The sequence below is a fragment of the Botryllus schlosseri genome, chromosome 1 (assembly GCF_051294905.1).
Source record: "Botryllus schlosseri isolate E-star chromosome 1, Bs_hap1, whole genome shotgun sequence".
Classification (NCBI taxonomy): Eukaryota; Metazoa; Chordata; class Ascidiacea; order Stolidobranchia; family Styelidae; genus Botryllus; species Botryllus schlosseri.
The window spans coordinates 23,649,557-23,673,734 of NC_137236.1; the positions used below are offsets into that span (position 1 = coordinate 23,649,557).

General features: G+C 39.3%; 1 long non-coding RNA gene across 7 annotated transcripts; it reads right to left on the reverse strand.

Moving 5' to 3' along the window:
- Window positions 1–8,638: 8,638 nt before the first annotated feature.
- Window positions 8,639–20,871, reverse strand: LOC145434573 (uncharacterized). Of its 7 annotated transcripts, XR_013913478.1 has the most exons (7): window positions 20,801–20,863; window positions 15,334–15,388; window positions 15,002–15,057; window positions 13,969–14,667; window positions 13,240–13,436; window positions 11,956–12,051; window positions 8,639–9,801 (listed from the first exon to the last, which is right to left on the reverse strand). It is a non-coding gene; the product is annotated as an uncharacterized LOC145434573 (long non-coding RNA). The 7 variants fall into 7 exon arrangements; XR_013913472.1 differs by having other exon boundaries at window positions 15,002–15,388; window positions 20,801–20,871; XR_013913477.1 differs by lacking the exon at window positions 15,334–15,388 and having other exon boundaries at window positions 20,801–20,870.
- Window positions 20,872–24,178: the final 3,307 nt, after the last annotated feature.

Consider the following 24,178-nt stretch of genomic DNA (forward strand, 5'->3'; position numbering starts at 1 on the left):
AAATGTTGCAAGTAATCTTCAAAAGGTTCTTTACCATCACCACTGAAGTGTCTCGGTGAGGTCACACCGATCGAGTGGACAGCCAAACCATTACACTGACGAGGTGTGCTTGCCCAAGCAGACTTCCCAAAATTGCTAAACTCGGGTACCGGTACCATACCAGATGCTGAATATACTTGCTGTTTTGAAGATCTCTTCTGTTCCACTCTCACATCATTCTCTGGTCTCGGAGCACACAAGGAAGATGAATCGACCGACTCATGTTCAGTATTTATCATTTCCTTCTTTGCAATGACCATATGAGCATTCAACAAGTCCAAAATTTGCTGGCTTTGTCCATGCAGAGCGTTCATTTCATCACGGAATTCCTCTTGATTTCCACGCATAATACGCAATTCCTGGCGCAGTTCATTGTTCTCCTCACGCAGAACATGCAATTCATGGCTCATGCGCTGGTTTTGACTGCACATCTGATTCTGATTTTCAAGCAAAGTGTTCATTTCCTGGCGCAGAATCTTCACCTCTTTCCCCGATTCAACTGCTACGATTCTTGAACTCTCTGCATCATTTTGGACTTTTGCAAAAGTTCTCAATAACATAGTACCAGTATCAATTTCTTCGTTCTCGCCGCCTACTGCAAACGGTTCATCTCTCTCATATTCAGAGTCAAGTCCTGGCGTGCTCGCCATTGTGGCCGTTCTGTCTTTTGTTCTTCTAATAAGCTATCTACCTCACAGAAGATGATGCCACTGTCGTTCAGGTTCGAGACTGAAATGAGAGGTTCCACCGAATGCGAATTCACAGTATGTATTGCTCAAAAGCAGCAGTCCAGTACAAAAGCCAGCGCAGCAGAATACGAATAATACTAGTTCCTCATTTTCCCGCCTGCGTGCTCTCCTAACCGGAGATCACCCAGCCTCCGGATCCGAGCGGTTACATATGGCTTTACGGCTGAATATGGCCGTAAGTCCGCTGGTTGAGCACCCCTGGCCCAATCAAAATAAGGATGAACATTTGAGCAAAGCTGCAACGTATAGGAAATGCTAAATACGAATTAGGGCTCGAGGTTACTGGACCACCATCTAACGCAGTGGTTCGCAAACTCGACCCCCTGGCTGCGCAGTGCGCAATAATGTATTATGCGCTATTTATAAGCTTGCCGCTGGAAGCACTAATTCAAAATATCTGAGCTATAGCGGTGATTTCCACGAAAATAATTAGACAGATATCGCGAGCTGACCACCTGCTAACTCCACCCTGTCCGACTCCAAAATTAACTAATAAGTCCATTACCAAAGGTTAAATGATGAGAAACATTGCTTATGACACCACATTGTACGATATTACACATCCAGTTCACCTGTTCTGAAGCATAAACTGGAGTATTTATTGTGATAGCAATAGTCCTCGTCTCATCGGTTCATCATAATTAGGGCTGGGCAAAATCGAGTACCTCAGTGATTTAATACTGAATCACGTATTAATATTACCATAGTGTCCTATATGGTGTCGACACAAGCAAATCTCACGGCTCAGTGAAATTGTATCACGTCACAATTTCCATTTGGCTGCAGGTAATTTGACGGTCATTTTTGACCGGCTTGCCGAGCATTAAATTTGGTAAAACGGGTATCAATCGAAAGCTGACTCTGCACTGATGACGAAAATATAAATTTTATTCAGCTTGCGGCCCTGGAACCCCCACAATCAGCCTCGAATTTTTCATTGTTATGGAGGTTGGCATTGGGACGCAACAATGCTTTTTGAACCTTTTTCTCTTGAGCTACACTCTCGTTTCGCCAGACAGCATTGTTGCGTCATGAGCTTCTCTCTCGTTTGGCCAGACAGCACTGTTGCGTCCCAATGCCAATCTCCATAACAATGAAAAATTCGAGGCTGATTGTGGGAGTTCCAGGGCCGCAAGCGGAATAAAATTTAAATTTTCGTCATCAGTGCAGAGTCAGCTTTCGATTGATACCCGTTTTACCAAATTTAATGCTCGACAAGCCGGTATAAAATGACCGTCAAATTGCCTGTAGTCAAATGGAAATTGTGACGTGATACAATTTCACTGAGCCGTGAGATTTGCTTGTGTCGACACCATATAGGACACTATGGTATTACGCTTCGAGTCGAGCATTCAGGTATCACTCATTATGATGTCACAACAGAATGTGACCTGTCAAAGTTCAAATATGTAACTTTTATGCCACCACAAACAACATAATGCCTGCTATCCGTCACATTAACGATACTTTGGTGGCATTTTTTCGACCATACCGATTTCATTCCAGGTTTGACAATGTTGTGGGATGATCAGGACTTCGGAAGTGTGTGATTTCCAGTAACGTTCGTAGCTTTGTACTATGTCTCGTATGCTGCGACACGGCCAATCAAGGTTTCAAGGCATCCTCAGTTGAAAATAGTCTCGAAACTATGATCCTCGTTGATAAATTAACTTTCAGTTGCGAGGAGCGTATAATTTCAGTGCTCGAACGTATCGTCTTTTACTACTCGACTCGAATCATCAAAATTAATAGTCGATTCAGATTTGAGTACTCGAATCATTATGCCCAGCCCTAATTATAATGCGGATCTGGTACACCCCTGTACACCCCATCCGAGTTGTACACCCTTTAAAAATTATGGTACACCCTGGGGTGTACGAAATCCCGGTTGAAGAGCACTGGTCTATTGTCAGAATTTCATATTTGAGAATTCTCTCGTCAATAGCCAAAACCTTCAATGCCATCAAACTATCCGCTGGGATTGCCAGCAATCTGATTTCTCTCTTTAATATTTCGTAGTATCACGAGAAGACGACGCGAATTTTTTCACCATCAAAAAGAGGGACGTATCTGAAAAAGTTTGAGAACCACTGCCCTTTAGTATACTGTAAATAGTTTTTGGGATTATTATCAGCTTTGGGCATAGGCCACAGATCTGTGAACTGATCAGATACAAACGTTTCACTGCACACATGGGCAGGGCCGTAACAGTACTTCGTCAGGCCCCCCAAAAAACTTTGGTCTTGGGCCCCCCATAGGGTTATAGACCTAACTTCTGGGGGGGTTCGCCCCCCAGACCCCCCTCCGGCGATACACTGTTTACCACTATTCATCTTGTTAATTGGGAGCTTGTTGAGTGAGCCGCCTTTTGCCGCCTAAGCGCGCGAAGCGCGGAAAATTTCTAGAATTCATGATTCCATCGGTCAGTATGGTCGGGAATTGCATATATTGTTATCAATTTTTATCTTCTCTCTGCTCACGGAACCAGATTTGCCGATAGAGCTGATTTAGGTGTGTTTGAAAAGGTAGGACCACTCAATAATAATTAAACATCTTCGGGCGTATACCCGTTGGCAGGAGCGAAACTGCACCTCGTAGTCGTCGGGCCCCCAAAAACGTGTGGGTCTTGGGTTCTCATAGGGTGATAAAACGATTCCCCCCATCACGTTGTTCGCGTTTGTCACGGAATTATCTGTAGGCTACTGTGTTGTGAGCCAGCGCGAGGCGCGAAAATTTTCGATAATTGATGATAAAATCGGTCAATCAGATCGGCTATTGCATATATATTATGCTATCAATTTATTGTCCTCTCTACTCACGTAATTAGATTTACCGGTAGAGCTGAGTGAAGTGTCTTGAAAACGGGAGGGCCCGTAAATAATGATTAAACATCTTCGGGCGGGCGGACCTGTTGATATGACTTCGTTACATGATGTTATTTCGTGACTTCCAGTCTGCTATATCAAAAAATATAGAATCGCCCAAATAGGCTTCTAAACTAAGAGACGCACACGATTTCAAATTGGTATTTCTTCACTGGCACAAAAAATATTTCCCAGCCGGATGATATTTGTCTTGTGAGGTTCAGATTGCAAAGACGACAGGAACATTCGGCGCCAGTCATTTAGGCGCCTATGGACAATTAAACCTATATGCATTTTGTATAGCCTTCGGTCTGCATAAGGGCTTAGACCTTTTCGGCCAAGCTTTTCTCGCTGTCGATCGTTCTGGCACACTTCTTGGAGTCGCATGTTATATGGCCTAAAACTTGATTTTATGTCATGGTGGGTCGTGGCGCGGTAATGGCCCAATACCCAATAATATAGAAAAACCGCTACTTAAATTCGCGCGCAGCGCGAAAAATTTTTAAAAAAATTGCATAAATTTTCAAAAAAATACTCCATGATTTATGCTAATTCACGAAATAATTTTGGGCCCCCTTCGAGCTCGGGCCCCCCCATCAATTGGGGGGTTTGGGGTGCGGCAGTTACGGTGCTACACATGGGTGCAGTTGAAAACTGACCATGGTTAGCTTTTCGAGAAGTCATTTTAAAATTCCCAGTAAAGCATAGATTACGAAGCACAGGTCAAGAGCTGCTTGAAAACTTTCAATCCCTTGGACCCCTGATGTCTGTGTAAATGCAGTTTCTGATTTCTCATTAGGATTACCTTCCAGGCAATTGTGGTGATCAGGGCTGTGGAGTCGGAGTTTGGCTAATTTTCGCTTGACGGAGTCGGATCCGTAGTCGGGAATACTGTAGTGGCTGCTGTTAGATTTATACTACACTTTCGCGCGCTATACATAACTCGAACGGAAATATGCCTTTTCATCTATGGTATCAATTAGCGACCCCGAGACCTCCCTAAATACATATTCATGTGAACTCTTATTAAAACGGATCTTGTGATTTCAATCACACCATTAAGCATGCGCCTGAATAACAACGTATATGCGGGAGATCCAGTTGATTCTCGCTAATTGGAAGTACTGGTGATACGAATTGCTGAATTGAAAATGAGCTAATAGGCCTAAATATCAGGGACACGATCGGCATTTCATACAGACGTTTAATAAACGAGGTTTTAGTGATGTAAAGATTTTTGTTACAAGTGAGTCTATACCCAACCAGAAACCCCTAAATTACCCACCGGTTCGAAACCACTGCATTAGAATATATCTTAGAACATAAATTTACATCCCTACAATCATTTTGGTACAGTGGATCAAATGTCCATTTGCCCCGTTAATTTGCGGGCCATACATTAGATTCATTAGCCAAGATCATGGTGTCTATTCTTTTATCAGAGAAAGCCAAATTTTATGAAGTTTATTGCGTGTTGGAGGCCGGCATATCGTCACGTCGATACAAGACAAGCTACATATTTTTGAATTACAATGATGGTTTTGTCAAATCGATATTGCGTGATGATCATCCTACCAAAGCGCAGAAAATTATTTCCAAGTTCAGTCATGTTACTTTTACATTTTCAGAATCGATGATAGTTTACGGAGTGGAAGTTACATTAAGCGAAATACAAGTTGTAACGCGACAGCGGTCGAATATCATTGGTTTTTATGATATTTAGATTGGATTTCGTTTGAATATTGATTATTAACATTATTTTTCTTCATTTGCGCGTAGAGCTACTTTGTTGTCCTCAAATAGATGTCGAACGGGGTGGGTGAGTGATAAATCGCAATTTTAGATATTGAAGCGGGATTTCCGCTTCTTGCGAGCGAAGTTAGTAACTGTCGAGTAAATGCATTAACATGCATGCATTGAAAAGGGACGCGGAAGCATTCACAAATTGGTAATCAAATAACCGACACAATCGACGAGCGCGCCTTGTAAAGACGCTACAATATGAACGTAGACATAGACAGTGAGCGATTTTTCGAGGCATGTAATCAATTTTACAAATCGAAAGTATAAACCAGGGGTGGCCAACCCTTTCAGCCAAAGGGCCACATTTGACTGACAAACTATTGCGCGGGCCACTAGCCGCGCGAAGCGCGAACATTTCTCGAAGTTCATAGGTCAATAATATTGTCACTTGACTATATTGCTGGCCTGCTGTATATCGCTGGGCTCAGTTCACAAGGAATGGACTATTCGGCACCTGGACATATCGATATCGAAAGCTTTGACCAACATGTGTCGATCATTTTGTGCCTAGGTTTCATAGTCGACGGTCTTTCTGCGAGCGCAAACGCAAGGTCGCATATATTGAGCGACGCTTTGTGTCGTAATCGCGAATATAGTTAGACTCAATCTGATACATTAGGCGTTCTTTCATTTTCACAAATGGGTAACAATATTTAATGCAAGAAATCGAGTGACAACTTGTTGCGTGTAGAAAACTTTTACTTTTGATAAATCTATCGCAAATTCTTCTTCTTCTAGTGTACGAATATCTACCGAAATGTGACTGGTTCATGGATCTGCCAATGCGTCGGAACTGATATTTTAGTAATCACATCTCAAGTGTTGCGGCCAGACTAATCAAATTTTTGGTTGGCCTTGCAAGTTCACAATCTTTGCAGTCCATTTTTGATAATATTACTAATTTCGGAAATTACCTCGCGGGCCACTCAAAACCTTCTCGCGGGCCAAATGTGGCCCGCGGGCCACGGGTTGGCCGGCCCTGGTATAAGCATTGCCACGATTCTGGCAAAACTGTGAAAGTATGGAAAAAGTATGAAAGTATGGAAAGAACATTCCATACCATACGCATACTTGCACTCTTCCATATTCCATACCGAAATTTCGTTCCATACAATACCATACCATGCCCTACGCGTATCTATAGTGTAAGATATTAACTTCTAGCTTCATCTGTTAGGTTGAGCGCTATTGAACAAAATTATGGTTTCTTGGTTCGTTGTAAGTGCCTTTATTTCAACTATCTTATTATATTTTAGTAGTATTTAAAACGGCTGTCTTTGGAAAACCTTGAATTCAAATAAAAATACCATCTTGCAAAAATTGAGAACATGCATGACCAATGACCATTATGACCAATTAAGCTATACCTCAGAAATTAGTTTCATTGTGTAGAATAATGACCAAAAGATAGCATAATTGAATATGCCGTGGAGAAATATAACTTGACATGATTGACCTTGGAAAGTTAATTTTCAAGCGCAGCACATTGTAATGATTCATAGGTAAACTTTGATTCCGACCGATGATCACGTCAAAATGTCTTCTCGAGTGTTTTCGATTACGCATTTCATTTGTTAATCTTGATTTTAGTAATCATTTATAATCAGGCCTTTTCAGATGGGCTGTTCTTACCGCTACATAAAGCGTCTGCGAACCATCATTTCTTGGTTATGTACGTTGACGCAAAATTAATTGTAAATCTTTCTTTGGTTCCTTCCTTACGTTATTCTTAATTCTGTTACGTTCGTCGGCCGTATGTTGCTGTTGCTGTGCCAAGTGTCAGCAATCTTCATCAAGTTGTATGTTGCTGTTGCTGTACTACGTACCTGCTATCTTTATCAATTCGAATGTTGCTGTTGCTGCACTACGTGCCTGTTATTTTCATCAAGTTGTATGTTGCTGTTGCTGCACTATTTGTCAGCTAACTTCCACCAAATCCGACTTGAGCGTGTTATTGCGTTATTAAAGTTATGGAATACGTGTATGAATTACAACGATTAGCACCCGTAGATAACCCCTAGACAGGCTTCTGCGCGTATAATCGGAAGCGTGGGATTCAGACTGCCGCTCAGAAACATCGGGAATAGGAGGTCTATCCAGGTTCGTCCTCGCCATATTTTCCCCGTAAGCGGTGTTTTAAACAAGCCTAGACGTGGCACTTGATACCAGCTAACAGATATCGATTCATAATAAGAAAGATCCGCCTGGTTTAAATATACATATCGTAGTCATCCAGCTAAATCGAAAGCATGCGGATAGACTTCTATAGCTTCTACACAGGTTATTTTAGCCAGGGCCGTAACAGCACTTCGTCAGCCACCCCCAAAACGTTGCTATCAATTTTTATCCCCTATCTGCTGACGTATTCAGATTTACCGGTAGAGCTGAGTGAGATGTATTTAAAAAAGTAGCACCCCTCAATAATATAATTAAACATTTTCGGGCGTATACCCGTTTGACAGGAACGAAACAGCACTTCGTCAGGTCCCAGAAAAAACTTAGGTCTTGGTCTCCCATAGGGTCATAAACCGACCGCGGTAACCGACCCCCTACCAACTTGTTGAATGCTCCAGGAAATCTGCCGCACCGTTCAGCGAGCCAGCGCGAAGCGCTCAAATTTTCGATAATTAATGATAAAATCGGTCAATAAGATCGGGAATTGCATATATATTGCTATCAATTTCTTGTCCTCTCTGCTCACTTTATTAGATTACCGTTAGAGCTGAGTGAGGTGTCTTGGAAACTGTAGGGCCCGTAAATATAAATTAAACATCTTCGGCGGGCGGATCCGTTGGTATGACTTCGTTACATGATGTTATTCCGCGACATCCTGTGACGTACTAAAATAAGAGACGCACACGATTTCAAATTGGTTTTTCTTCACGGCTAGGCTATGGACAATTAAAGCTATATGTATTTTATATACATAACGAAGTTTTCGGTCAGCGTAAGAGCAGTCCTTTTCGGCCAAGGTTTTTTCGCTGCCGATCGTTCTGGTACACTTATTGAAGTCGCATGTACACTGTAAATTCTGAAGTGTTGCTCAACCCGGAAAATTGAACACGAAACGTGATCCAAAAATTGAACGCCTAGAAGTGTTGCGAAGTGTTCAAATTTAAGGTGTTTACCTAAAAAGTGTTCAGTCTCAAAGTGGCTGGTTGACTAGTCACCGGAACGCAGGGCTCAAAGTAAAATCAGATTTTATTGATTCATGAATAAATGACGCTTATAATACCCAACCTGGGTGATTAAATACGTGCAAACATTGAAATTTCCAATAGCTGCTGTGACAGGGTTTCATAAATTCAGATCAGCAGTTGAAACCGTTCCCGGAAGAGTCGATGAAATTACGAACATCACAAATGATTAAGAGCAAACTTACTACAAATATCATGCAAATCGCTCAATGATGAAAATGAATGCATAGGGAATTAGGGATAGTGATAAAAAAATATCATTTAGTATCCTGAACTTTCGTGACAGGGGCATGGAATCAAATTCATTGGTTACGCCCGTTAGCGGAAAACATGATCAACACAAATCATTACAACTTATTTAAAACTGTTCAAATTACGGCTTGTAAATTTCTGATTTTATTGTAAACAAACAAACAATGAATGTATCAGTATCACTACCACTACCACGATAAACAACCATAAGTATTTTTTCACTCTTAATGAAATTGGGCCTGCTAAAAATATCGTAGGGCTTGCATTAGTAGTATTTATATCAGCTTAATGCCAATCACTTTTGTTTAAATCACAAAGAAATCGTTTCTTTGAGTCCATACAAATTTTGCAGATTTACAGAAAAGATTTTGTTGTTATTTACCAGTCTGCTGCAAAATATGAAATATGGAAGTCATTAGGGCAGTGGTTCTTAAAAATTTTTGGACACGCTCCCATATGATAGCAAAACATTTCACACACTCCTTGTTGTCGTATAATAAAATTTAAAAAAGCAACCAGAACGCTAGAAATCCCAACGGATAGTTGGATGGCAGTGACGGTAATGGTTGTTGATGAGAGAATATTCAAATATTAAATTCTGACCATACACAGAGAAATAACTACAAGCTGCCATGCATGCATGTGCGAAAAAGATTTTAGTTTACAGCGGCTTCACGTCGCTTCAAATGCTTTCTCCTGTTTGACAACCACTCCTTTAGGGTATGACAATCCAATGCGTAGCAGCTCAAAACGTCAAGAATGTTTCTAAATACTCCATTTTCACTGAAGCAGTTTTATATTCTTGCCATCAGCTGCAATCCAGGCTCGGTCAATCTCTGATTCGTGGCGTGCCATGGCGTTTGTTTCTTTTCTACTGGTCGACTCCAAGTTGTGCTCCTTGAAAATGTGAATAAATTCCAAAGTTTTGAATATGTCAATGAAAATTCTAAATTTTATGCAGAAATAAATATAAAGATTTCACACACGCAGGTTACACAAGCTTAGGAAAGGCGTTCGGATACAAGTAAAATAGGGTGGAGTGAAAAAAAGAAAAATTTGAATTTCAAAAAGTGCCTTTGATATTTGGTCCCAAATCTCAAATGAATCACTTCTATCATAATTTCAGGTTTTTGCACCCTCTAGTGGCCGTGCAATTTCACCGAACGAGCCGAAAATAGCTGATTTTGCCATATCTCAATAACCGCTTATGCTAGAAAGCTAGTTTTGGGCTTAAAAGCTGCGGAAGCACCATGTTTCTATCTCACTGCCATAGAACTTTGTCTTGAAAATGTACGGAAAAAAAGTTATAAGCAAATTATTGATTTTTATAGCGCCATTAAAAATGTTGGTTAGTTTTACCAAGTTTGCAATGCCAATTTGCATGTTACAATTTGTTACATTGCTGCTTTAACAACAAAATCATGGTCGGCGGGATCTATCAATTAATTTCTATATGAACGTAGCACAATTATGATGAGGAAGAGAGAATGATTGAACTTTCATCATAGTACATCATCACAAACCTTTATGTCATGAACTTGGTGGAACGGGTATCTTCCTGTTCAACACTACAACAAACGATAGGCCTGGATTGTTTCAAAAGTGAATCAGTTACAGCAATTCAGCTATATAATTCACATATACCTCATAACAGTATGTTTTGTTGAAGATGATGATTTTCATGTCACTTGAGACATTGTTAAACTGTTTTTATATATTATACATATTGTACAAGCTGCTGTACTCATCTTTGGAATATTCTAGAACTTTGATAGTCAACCTCGAGTCTTCCAGTAAGAGTGATGATAACTCATTTTGAAAGTGTTCAGGTTTCTGGTGTATCTTGGAGTTGATCATATAATAACTCTTGTATATTGGTTTCAAAACTGACTCCACCATGTGTAGTGGTTCAGGCCGCTGGCTGTATGAACAGGTCACGGTAATACACTCTGCTATGTCTGTGAATTGAACTGTCATTGTCTAGTAAAAGTACAGATTCAGAATTTCATCATGCTCGACTTACTGCAGATTGTGGTTTATCATATGTACAAGTTATTGAAGTAATGTTAACAAAAAAAGATCCAAGACTGTTGTTGCTTGCAAGAAGTTGCATATTGGAGAAACTTTTCAAGGTGTTGATGGTTTTCCTCCTGGAATACGCCCAACTAAAAGACAAGTCACTGAGGGTATGCTCAACTTTAATCACTTTAGTTGTGATCAAACAACTCTCTTTATCTGTCTACCAGAAGGAAAACCATCACCGCCTAGAAAAGTTTCACCACTGTGCAACTTCTTGCAAGCAACAACAGTCTTGGATCTTTTTTTGTTAACATTACTTCAATTACTTGTACATATGATAAACCACAATCTGCTGTAAGTCGAACATGATGAAATTCTGAATCTGTACTTTTACTAGGCAATGACAGTTCAATTCACAGACATAGCAGAGTGTATTACAGTGACCTGTTCATACAGCCAGCGGCCTAAGACACTGCACATGGTGGAGTCAGTTTTGAAACCAATATACAAGAGTTATTATATGATCAACTCCAAGATACACCAGAAACCGGAATACTTTCAAAATGAGTCATCATCACTCTTACTGGAAGACTCGAGGTTGACTATCAAAGTTCTAGAATATTCCAAAGATGAGTACAGCAGCTTGTACAATATGTATAATATATAAAACAGTTTAACAATGTCTCAAGTGATATGAAAATCATCATCTTCAACAAAACATACAGTTATGAGGTATATATGAATTATATAGCTGAATTGCTGTAACTGATTCACTTTAAGAACAATCTAGGCCTATCGTTTGTTGTAGAGTTGAACAGAAAGAAGGACTAAAATTAGCATAACGACTAATAAAAACATCTTGAATCAGGTCTGCGTTTTTTTTTCAATTCGGCCATTTTGACATTTACATTGACATTCAGACGCACAGGCAACAGTGAGAATGCAGAACTGTAACTCAAAATGACAGTTATAGCAGAACGTTGCAGGTCTATGTAAATTTGTATGGTCCACAAAAAAGAAAGATTACGGTACCTGTTTCAATAAGACATGCGCTTGGGTCTTGGATTATATTCGTTTGTCTCTCAATTTGGCTTTGAGATGACAGTTGACTTCATCAACCTCGTTTCGCTGAAAATGTAATTGATTGCAAACAAGATCCGACAATAAATGTAGTAGAATTGTTATCCCTATGGGTTCGGTTTTCCATTATTATAATTGACATATGGTAGGCTTTACATATAACTTTGATTCCAAGATTTTATAGGTGCTTCGAATTGAGACGAGAAAATATACCAGACAAAGGACACATTGATTGTCTTTAGTACGAAAACTTTGTGACATCTTATCGAAGGTGCTGAATACTTTTCCTTCATTGCGGTAATTGTAACTGTTCTCAATCTTTCAAAATCCTTCATTCCTGATTAAATTTAACTAACAAAATTAATTGGAATTAGCACGACATGGGAAATGATCTCCATTTGATGTTCCAAGTATAGTTCAGTAAGCGGTAGTTTAAATACAAGTTACACCAGCTCTTCACATTCAACAACACCTCTGTTCAATGTACACTAGGGCTGTTCAAAAATAACCTTTTTTCCTGAATCTTGCAGGTTACTTGATTAAATCGTTAGGTTGCCTTGAAAAACGACGCACACCAAATTTGAATTCATTCCAACCAATATTCGCGGATTTCGTAGAGTTCGAAAATTTTGAATTTGCCTAGAAATGCAAAAAAATATTTTTTTCAAATTTTTCTGCCAACCCCATGAAATTGTTGCGCTGTATTCAAAAACGACGGAAAACAAATTTGACTCAATTCCACGCTGCAGAAGCGGAGTTATTCAAGTTTTTTGATGATAATTCTGGGATGATCCACCAATCAAGGATAATTCCAGAATTATCAAAGAAAAACTGAAATAACTCCACTTCTACGGCTTGGAATTGAGTCAAATTTGTTTTGCATCGTTTTTGAAGACAGCGCAACAATTTCATGGGGTTGGCAGAAAAATTTGAAATTTTTTTTTTTCGCATTTCTAGGCAAATTCAAAATTTTCAAACTCTACGAAATCCGCGAATATTGGTTGGAATGAATTCAAATTTGGTGTGCGTCGTTTTTTAAGGCAACCTAACGATTTAATCAAGTAACCTGCAAGATTCAGGAAAAAAGGTTATTTTTGAATAGCCCTAATGTACACAGATCAAGCCTCTCTTCAGCTGATATAGCATATATAGATAGTTTTTTGAGAAAATTGGGACTGCAAAAACCGGCACATTACATAATCAATGGTGATATATGAAATGAATAAATAGACTTACATAATCACATGTTTCCATGGGTTCTTGAGGCAAAAGTATGTATCACAAAAGATGACTGCACCGGTACAAAATCTGTTCAGATGACTGCTCAGTGCTCACGTCACTATCAACATTGTCTGTTAGCAGAGGCACGGTGAAACCAGGGTTCTTTTCGAAGAGTCGACATCAGTTGGATGAATTTGAGGATCAATCTAAGACTGTTGAAAAGAAAATACTTGTTTTAAAAATTTGCAATACAAGGGAACTATTCAATATTCGAACAGCTTCTTCGAGGTACAAAACTTCAATATAAAATTGAATAGTATATAATATATTAATATATAGTATAATCGTCAGCAACTAGTGGAGAACTCGAAAGAACGTTGTACATCAACAATATTATCACAAAATAAGACATTACCAGCATTCAGTATTTACTTACGCAGATATCAGACTGGATGTATTGTATGTGACAAAAGGGTGTCTTTCATAGAACAATTAATTATTGTAATGGAAAGTTGCATGTGACCTTAACACCAATTTTACTCCAGCCCGAGTACCATACTTTCCTGGATTGTTAATCCTTTTAGTGAAATTTTACCAGCAAACATTCATAAAAATAACCGAATGCAGCTGAATCAAATTCATTATCTAAGGATATACCAGTTTACTTACGAAACATGGCGATGCTTACCAGTATTTCAAACAACAAATCTTTTTCAAAAAAGTGCCATTTGCAATACATACTACCTGCACTTTAGGGCATTTTTCATATTCTTTCCATCGGTCGCAACCCAGGCTTGATGAGTCTCTGATTCGTGGCATGCCATGGCGGCTCTTTTTCTGTACTGGTCAAATCCAATTGCTGCTCCTAGAAAATACAATAAATACCAAAGGAAAATTGTAAATTTTATGCACAAGTAAATATAAATATTTCACACAGGTAATAGGTTACAGAAGCGCAGGAGAGGTGCTCAACCCCCCAGGTTGAGAACCACTGACCTAGTCCATTATAGTTCAGTAAGCAATAGTTAAAGTACAAGTTACACGAGCTCATTACTTTCAACTACATCCCTTTTCAGTGTTCAGAGTATACAGTTCACTGTACACTGTACAGTGTACACAGATGAAGCCTTTTTCAGCTCATATCGAATAGTCCGTAAGCTACTCTGCGAGATAGTTCGTGAGAAAAGTAGGACTGCAAAAACCAGCAAATTACATAATCAATGGTGATATATAAATTGAATAAATAGGCTTACATAATCACATGTATCCATGGGTTCTTGAGAAGGTCTGCATCGCATAAGATGACTGTGCTGGCACAAAACCCGTTACGAACGACTCCTCACGTCACTGTCAACATTGTCTGATAGCGCAGGTACGGTAGACCCAGGGGGCTCTTTTTAAAGAGTAGACATCAGTTGGACGAATTTGAGGATCAATCCAAGACTATCGAAAAGAAAATATTTGTTGCGAAAATTCGCAATACAAATGAACTGCTCAGTAATCACGCAGATATCATACTGGATACAGTTATTTTTTTCTGCAACAAGTTGTACGTGACAGAAGGGTGTCTTTAATGGAATAGAAAGTTGCACATGACGTTACCACCAATTTTACTCCGGCACAGTTAGTATACTTTCTGAATTGTTAACAATTTCTGTGAAATTTTATCAGCAAACATTCATAAAAATCTTTATCACAAAGATAACCGATTGCAACATAATCAAATTCATTCTCTAAGGATATACCAGTTCACTTTACAAAACACCGTGATGCTTACCAGTATTCCATACAGCAAATGCATATCAAAAAGGTGCCAAGTTCAATACATACTACCTGCAAAATAGAGTTTAGTTCAGTTACCGTATCACAATAAACTCAGAAAAGTCAAATGGGGGATTGGGCAGAACAAATACTACCCCTTGTGATCCATGGTTTGTTGAAAAGATTGTTTGTTTGGCTGTGCTATTATTGGGGCGATTTTTTGGACCTAAAAAGGTAAGACTTTGAGTAAAAAATTCAAATTCACACATATTTTGATGATGAAAAACTTAATTTTGACCCCATGTACTTAAATTAGGTGTTTCTCACATAGTGTTAGAATTGTATTACCGGAACTTATCTTTATTTCTGACTGGGGCTGTCTGTTCTTCCGAAGTAATTTGACCTGAAAAAAATCTTTTAGCATGAAAATTGACAAATTTTTACATGAAAAAGAACTTATTTTATCGAAATCTCGACCCATGAATAATTCTAGTATTAGTTACATCTCGTATTATGGTAGAAATAATTAAAAATTTGTTGTAGTACAACGAAAGATACTTTCCTACATTTTCGGGTAGAAAGTGTCTGTCCTAACTAAGTAGCGTGGCAAGAATTAAGAAAGAACGTTCACCAGCTGCAGTTGTTGGCCGGCAACACTGAAGTTGTGCGTCCACTGCACTCTTTCTCTCATTATGACAAAGTTGTCTACATCGCAATTTTTCATCATACGGTTTCTAATAGAAAAACCAATGCCCACGCAGTCTTGCTTCAGTTAGGATAGTGCAATAGGCTATGTTGAGTATTTGTTTCATTTGACAATTTATGATTCACAATGACCAGACGATGGTCCGTCTACAACGGTGGGACTATAAAGTGGGCTACAAGATGTAAATTGTAAAATGATAAGTTCACCGACAGTGCAATTATAGAATGTAAACGTGGAATGGCAGCGACCGATTTTGCAGCCTCGTTCCGCTTCGCTGAAGCTTTACTCAGACTTATTTTACGGCAGCTACTGTAGGATTTATGGCAATCCAAAAGTCGTCTTCCAGAGCGTAGAATTACCTGAATCTGGTATTGATCGAAAGCTACTGTCACACTGACTCAGAAAATGTAAATGAAAATATGATCAGGCACTGAACCGCTTAGAATTCGCCCTTCAAGTCTGAATTATCGGCATTGTCCGAACAATCGAAGAGCCGCAATGGGTCATTGTTATGGTCATTGTTGTGCGTTCATCCGATTGTTCTGAACAATGCAAATTTTAGATGTTGAGGGTGATTTGTCATCTAAGTGCGGAGCCTGACCCTATTTTGATTGATATTTTCGGAATCCGTGCGACAGTAGCTTTCGATCAAGACCAGATTCAGTAAATTCTGAGCTCTGGAAGACAACTTTTGGATTGTCATAAATCCTACAGTAGCTGCCGTAAAATAATGAGTAAAGCTTCAGTGAAGCGGAATGAAGCTGCAAAATCGGTCGCTGCCGTTCCACGTTTACATTCTATAGTGCAATCATCTATGATACAAACGAAATGCAAGTTGCCAACAAAATTTTGATTTTGTAAAGAATTTTGGCAATTTTTGACCTAACGGTACAATTTTGACAAAATTTTGACCTTATTTTGACATGTCAAAAAAAATCGCTTTAGTTAACACCTTACCACTTAGAATAAACAGGACAGTGTAAAATGTGTTGCAGTTGAAAAACAATGAAAACCGTTGCATGACTGTCATACCGGCATTCAATTGCTGACGTTGCAGTACTTGTCCACAATGGACCACAATATCGCCTACATAGGGATATTTCAGTGTGGATAAAGAGAACATCCCTTTATCCTTATGTCAAAAAAGTTACTTCTATAGCAGCTTCCCATCAGTACCGTAGTACTGGACCTGGTCGCAGCATGATATATTATCAGATTCGAAGCTCGATCATCCAGCAATAAGATCAGACGAATCATATACTACAAAACATCTAAAGAACATTCATATGAATGAGCGATATCAGTAGCCTACTAAAACATCTAAAACAAACGACCTTACTGCAATGTCAAAACGAGTTCATTTTATGACTATTCTCACATTACATATATTCAATTGGGCTCGAAAGTCACGTGACTTTTCAGCATAGCAACCACCGTCTGGGGCCAAGCGCGTTTCTGGTATCATCTTCTCTGCGACAGTAATGCATTTGTATGTCGCAATTTCTGCTACTGCGCTGGTCTTTGCTGTCACATTATGTGTTTGTGTTACAGGATTGATTTTTTTTCGTGCAGATAGATGACAATGTATAGTATTCAATTAACATGATGGAGTATAGAGCAGTTTAAGATAGCCTATGTCAAACAAGTAATTCCAAGGTTTAGTACTTTCATCTGGACCTACTAACTATTCATCGTATGGCTGCAGCATTATTATGCTTCAAGTGTATACTTATCGACACGGAGACAGTGATCAGTCAACATCGGAGATTATTAATATTGTAACATTACCAAACCGTGTTAAATTTGATTTCAGATGGATTGGGTTAAGCTACTTTTACGATTTGCGAGTTCTTCAAAAATAATCCGAATCTAGTCAAAAGAAGTCAAAATGATTTAGACAACGACCATCCAATATCAGCAATGTATGGTGGTGATGGCAGAGAATTGGGAAATATTCAGTTCAGCCATGAGTATAATGAAAGTTTATGACGTAGAGGTTGGTAACTGCAAAATTACCTGAAAGATTGGGGAAGCGTTGGAATTGAGTTCGAATCCCACTTGACGCAAGTGGGTCGGAGGCTTATCTGGACTCCCCACTGCTTACCTAACTACATGAGCAGCGTCATGTAATCAAGCCCAGATGGCTAAGTAAAGCCGATGAGGCTCAAAAAATCGGCACCACTTACGAGGACGTATGGAAGCAAGCAAGAGAAGAAAGAAAGAAAAAGCTTATCAAAAAGCAAAGAGACCCTTGAACTTTAAAGCATTTATGTTGTGGTGCAAACAGACGATCATCATCATCATCATCATTGGTTTATTAGCAATTTTATCAGTTCAATACACCACAAAATGCGATACAATGAAAAGACAGGAAGATGTCGAAGCGACTTGGAGTAGTCTATGGAATTAGACACCCATCTTGACCTAGGCGATGTAAAGAGGAGGCATGCACACTGAATGAAAGTAAAGAAGATAGTATTTCCACCTTTTCAGAGTACTATGTACTATTGCATACTTGCCGGAGTGTTATATTTTTTAAAGTAGTTTTAGGACATGTTTGAGACACTTTTGTGATGTGTGTATTGATAGATATCAAGTGTCCCTATTCTACCAAATCAAGATCATTAATAGACTTGAGCGTTTAGAAGAAAGTCTTCATTTTGAAATGAGTCGGTGATACTATAGTACTTGCCCAGCATCACAAGTACTTTGACAAGTGCAGGGCAGCTTGTGCATTGCATACTCAAAACTTATGCCATTTCTTCGTTTTTGACCCGACGATTCCCTCAAGATTCTGAATAGAAGAACTACCTAATTCTGATATAATAATATTTCCACAACAATACTTTCCTAATCTTGCATAGTTGCATACTCTCGCTTGATTTTACAAAATTCTAAGAGTGCTGACAAAATCAATAACTGGCCAATAAATTCGACAAATTCACAACTTGAGAATGTATTTCCTTTGTACCGAGAATGAAACAAATAGAATGTAGGTATTGGTCACAGATTAGGTATTCCTGATTAATGTTGCCAACTTGCCATAAACGGATGCAGTTTTGACTTAAGCTATACACTGCTACTGTGGAGGTAGTCTTAAACTGACGACTCACTTAAACACACAGAGTTGGCTTGAAAATGGGCAGCCATAAGCAATACAATCGATAGGACTGTGTTGGTATATCGAAATTGACGAGAATAACAGCAAGCAGTGTAACTGTGAGTACTCCATGGCAATGTGTAGTTATTGCGTTTCTGCATCGAATCGACGTAAGTATCTTCCATTGACAAGCCAAGATCCTGAACGGCGGTTGTGTAAATTTACGGTGCTCTAGCCCTGAGAACGACGGTAAGGGATACCAGGTTTGTTGGGTCCGTATGGTTACGAGGCTGGTCTCACACAAATGACCTACTGGTGGCATTGATGTACCATATGTCGACAACAATGTCAGTTCCTTCCAAGCGTTTTGCGTGGATTTCTACAAGTTCAGGAAGTATATGTGGTCCCGACTTTTAAGGCCGGTAGCGTCTTGAAGTGTGTCGCTCCACCTCCCTACGGTGACGTCATTCCATAGACAGTTGAGCTGCATTTTCTCACAGTTCAAGGGGTAGATAGCGTGCGTGTGCTTCTCGTTCTTGCGATAAAGGAGATGGTGTCTTCTGGAGAGCAGTTTTTGGCTGAGATACCAATTGCATCATGCAAGATGCCGGGATCAGAGATGCCCCGGATATGGTTTACATATAGCGCACAGTGCAACTTCACTAGCACAGCAATCAGGTACAGATTAGTGAGGCTAGCATCAATGTTTGCATTGATTTGTTAAACATCTAAAAGTATCTATAAAGAAAATAAAATAGTTATGAATTACCCTCTGATTTTTGTTCAAGAAATTTGTGTAAATTTTGTATAGAGCAATGCAAAAGCTACTAAAAGTAGAAAATTTTTAATTTGGCTCAACTAGCCAAATTTGCTATACATTTTTTGAAAACTCAACAATTTCATGGCATAGCCAGTAAAATTTAATAAAACTATTATATTTTTTCAATAAATTCAATTTTTTTTGAAAATCTGATAGCTTCACTTCTGCATGTTGGAATTGAGTCAAATCTAGTGTGCAACCTTTTTTCAAGCCACCTAACAATTTTGTTCATGAGCCAGTGAAATTTGAAAAAAAAGGTATTTTTGAACAACACTGATGTATAGAAACTTGACCAAAATTTAGAAAAACATTGGCAACAGTGCCAGTACTAAATTATAGGAAGTAGTGTCATGAGTAACAGCAAGACCTGGTTACATTCCAGTTAGAATGATACCAAATTGTAAATTGCTGCATCATAAAAAAAAAAGTCGAAAGTACGGTACTCTTGTCCTTGTCCGGCAATAGCAGTCTTCTCAGCACTATCCTTGAAACAATCAATAACTTCCTTCTGATTGGCATGGTTAAATTTAAATTTGGCTGACCGAAATTCTTGATTATCTTTTTCGATAAATGGCACAGATATCTTAAAAGCTAACCGATGCCTGCAGTTGATGCATCTATTCTTAGGCCACTTTCACTATATAAACACTTTAAAAAAAAATCTAATAATTGTGGCTTATCTTAAATCATTTGCTATTGAAGCTGACTCGATTACGCTGTCTTGGGGCACACGAGATACCGGTATGACATTTGATACCACCAAACAAACAAGTCAACATAGTTCAAATGTTAATTATATTTATCATTCTCACTAGCTTTATTAATTTCAGTCACTTTCCTGTCGTTTTCTGGCAATTCAGAAGTCGATGGAAAGACTACTCCGGATTGTTTTCTCATCCATTATAACAAATTGGCACGTTATACCCTGGCATTTTGCGCAGCTGCAAAACAACATAATCCTACCTAGTTAGTATCTAAAAGTCCTGAAACTAGCTAATAAGTCATAGAAGATAACATAAAACCCAGAACTGTACTTCAAACAACCTCACTGAGACAGAAAATACGATTTAAAAACAGACCAATATCGCAAATTAACACAGGCAGCGGCTATCTCAGATAGTTGTTTGGCCCCAGCGAAGCAGAAGTCACGTGACTTTCGAGCCCAATAACATTTACCGCATTTCCATACCTTACAGTACATGGATGTTACGATCCTTTACGCCATCAGGTAGTAGAAACTGCTTCAATATATCCATTTCGTCAAGTTTTATCGTGTACCCTACTCTCTGCCTGAAGCCTGACGAACCACTAATTCAAATCCAAACTTAAATCGAGCGCGCTCTACCGTAACGAAGGTGGTGACCCCTCTGCGTCACGGAGGAATATGTATATTTCAATGAAATATTACCCTTAAACTTAGTGCTGGGTCAAGTGAGTAATATTATTTTACATATAACATGATTTAATGTGATCTCCAAGCGTACCGATGGTTTATCAATGCGAAATTGATGATACATTATCAAGTATAAATTTTCTTGAAAATAAGCCGCAGTGGCGAAGTGTTACAAGTAAACGGAGAAATACGCAGAAGCGTTGCGACGATAATGGCCCAATGCGTTTATATGCCCAAAAAGTGTGTCTGTACGCAGAAAAAAGTGTTATGAAGTGTTCAATACGACCTTGCGGATTTACAGTGTAATATAGGCTAACCATATTTTGGAAATAGAAAGAGAGGACACTTTTCAGAAATTCGAGACTTGCAAAAACGGCGAAGAATTTTCAAAAACCGGTGAATTTTTCTCACTTCGTGATCGGTTGACTAAAACAAAAAAAAGGTCAACTTGCCGCTCAGAGCTCAAATCACCGTTTCACTTTGAAATACCCGCCGGAGCGTCACTTCTGTGCTGATTTACGGCATATCACTCGCAATTTGCTCTAAATGTGACCTAAATTTTCCAATAAGAGGACAAATCTCAAAAAAGAGGACAAAAGGGGGTCCTCCGAGGACACTTTCAAAAAAGAGGACACATCCTCCTAAAAGAGGACGTATGGTAACCCTAATGTAATATATCCTAAATCGTTATATGTCTTGGTGCGTCGTGTCGCGGTATTGGCAAACGCCGATATGTCCATTTCTAAAAATCTTTCGTGTTCATTTCTTGGGGGGAGAGTACCAAAAAATCATGATATTTGGCACCTTGAAATCGCGCGGAGGGCGAAAATTTTTTAAAAAGTTGCATAAATTTTCAAAAAATATTCTATAATTTATGCTAATTCACGAAATAATTTGGGGCCCCCTTCGAGCTCGGGGTGCGGCAGTTACGGTCCCGATTTTAGTATTGATACACACAGATTAGCGAGTGCACATTGAGATAATTAATACAACATACTAAATGTTGGAGGTTTATCTAGGCTACTCCTCACCATCTCATCCATGTAAGCGGTGTCTTACAGAAAGCCTATAAGTGGGCCGTTCTACAAGTCGGCAGCTATACGGAATAAAAATAAGGAATATTGGCCTGTCTTGAGATGGGGGAATGAGAAAATATTATATTCCGATAAACTTGATCGACACCGGATGGACTGCTCACGAGTGTACCAATATCGAACGTCAAACCATTGGCCATTTGGTACAAATCGAATTTTTATTGATCAGGCCGTGATCTTCGCTCATATTGCTCTTACTACTGTTACAGTTGAATAATATTCGCTTATTTAAAGATGGAATTGAGCTGTATGGCTTAGTGTTAACGAGTACAGTGCCAGTGTTAAAACGGCGCATCAGAATTTTCATACCGTACACAGAAATGGCATGGAGTAAATTGCGTTCTGGTGCAACTACGATGCTGTTATGGGCAATTGACAAGTATTCACAATGACGTCACAAGCTGACATGGCGGCACCTATGCATTTGTTGCTGCATCCGATGTTACTGACGGCTGACAGACTCTAGATTACTATAGATAACTAACCTACGGGTAAATTAGTTGTATTGTTCTTGATCTTGTTTAAACAATGACTCAATACGACGAGGTTACAATATGAAATCAGTATATTATCAGCAGAATACCTCTAAGAGAGGCGACACGATCCAGAGTACAGTTAAACGAAGGACTACGTGAAAACAGAACACATGGTATAAATACAAGCACGACACACGAGGAAATAATGATTGGCTGTAATTACTAATCCCATAGAAAGAAAGAGTTGTGCGACACCAAGACGCAAATGCACGAACATTACAGTCCTCCCCTATACGTTGAGAGGGTTGCCCACATTTACGTAGGTCTGTAGAAATCGGTTGACTTTCTATGTCTACGCGGATAATGTCTACCCGACGTAGGAACAGGACTAGATGTAGAACGTTGTGCCCTATATCTAACCAATGGTTGCTCAACTTGTGGTTGCCGAGGCTGAGCAACTTCCTGCGTGGCTGTATTATTGCCAGCTGAAATCAAGCGTGGTTGGAGTTGGTTCTATTGCCTTCTCCAATACCCATGATCTGTTTTTATAATGTACAGTAGTGCACAACACGTCCAAGTATTTCCGTCACCACGGCAGCAACCCACTTTGGTCCGCGTCGGTAACTGCGAGCGTAAACCGAGGAACCAATCTCGAAATGAGTGACTGATTGTCCAGGCGTAACAGGTTTCCATTTATCGAAGGACGAGCACAAACTTAACAAATTGCGCGGCTGACGACCATGTAAAATCTCAGCAGGCGTTTTCCAGTCTATGCCCGGGTGCGGTCCACATCGGTACGTAGCGAGAAGTGTTTGGAGCGCGAAGTTGAGATCTTTTCCCCCGTCGCAATTGTTTATCACTCCAGCTTTCAAAGTATGGACGAAAGGCTCCGCTTCCCCGTTCGAGGCAGGGTGAAAAGATGGGGATACAATATGGCTGATTGCCCAATTCGTACAAAACGTATCGAATTCATTCGATGTGAATTGCGGCCCACCATCCGTGACAATTGTTATGGGCAAGCCTTCGATAGAAAAGACTTCCCTCAATGCGTTGACTACACACAAGGTTGTGGTAGATCCGACATTCGTTACTTTAACGAAAGGATATTTCGAATGCGCATCGACGACGACAAGAAACATTTTATTGTTTATTGGACTTGCCAAATCCAAGTGAATTCGTTCAAAAAGCTTTCAGAAGTTTTTGGCCATCCGTGATACTGACGAACAGGCGCTTTCATTACCTTACGGCAAGGGTCGCGACGGTTGTAGTTATTTAGTGTGGCTGTTCAGAAACTCGGAATATTTTGTTTTTACAGTGTATCATCAGCTTACCTTAATGATTTATGTATTGTTTAAATCTTTGAAGCGGGCTTAGAGGCTGGTGTGCCTCTGTGAGCGGATCTTACTAGCGAAAATTCGTCGCAGCGTCATTAAATCATTATAACACATTACATAAGTTATTATTGTTTCAATCCAGAAATTCGCTTGTTATATATATATTTCTCACTGATATAAAAGTAATATTGATTTAACACTACGACATCTGCAAAGTGCAAGTACGATGAAAGTTGCGAATAGTTATCACAAAAGTGGTATCGGATATTA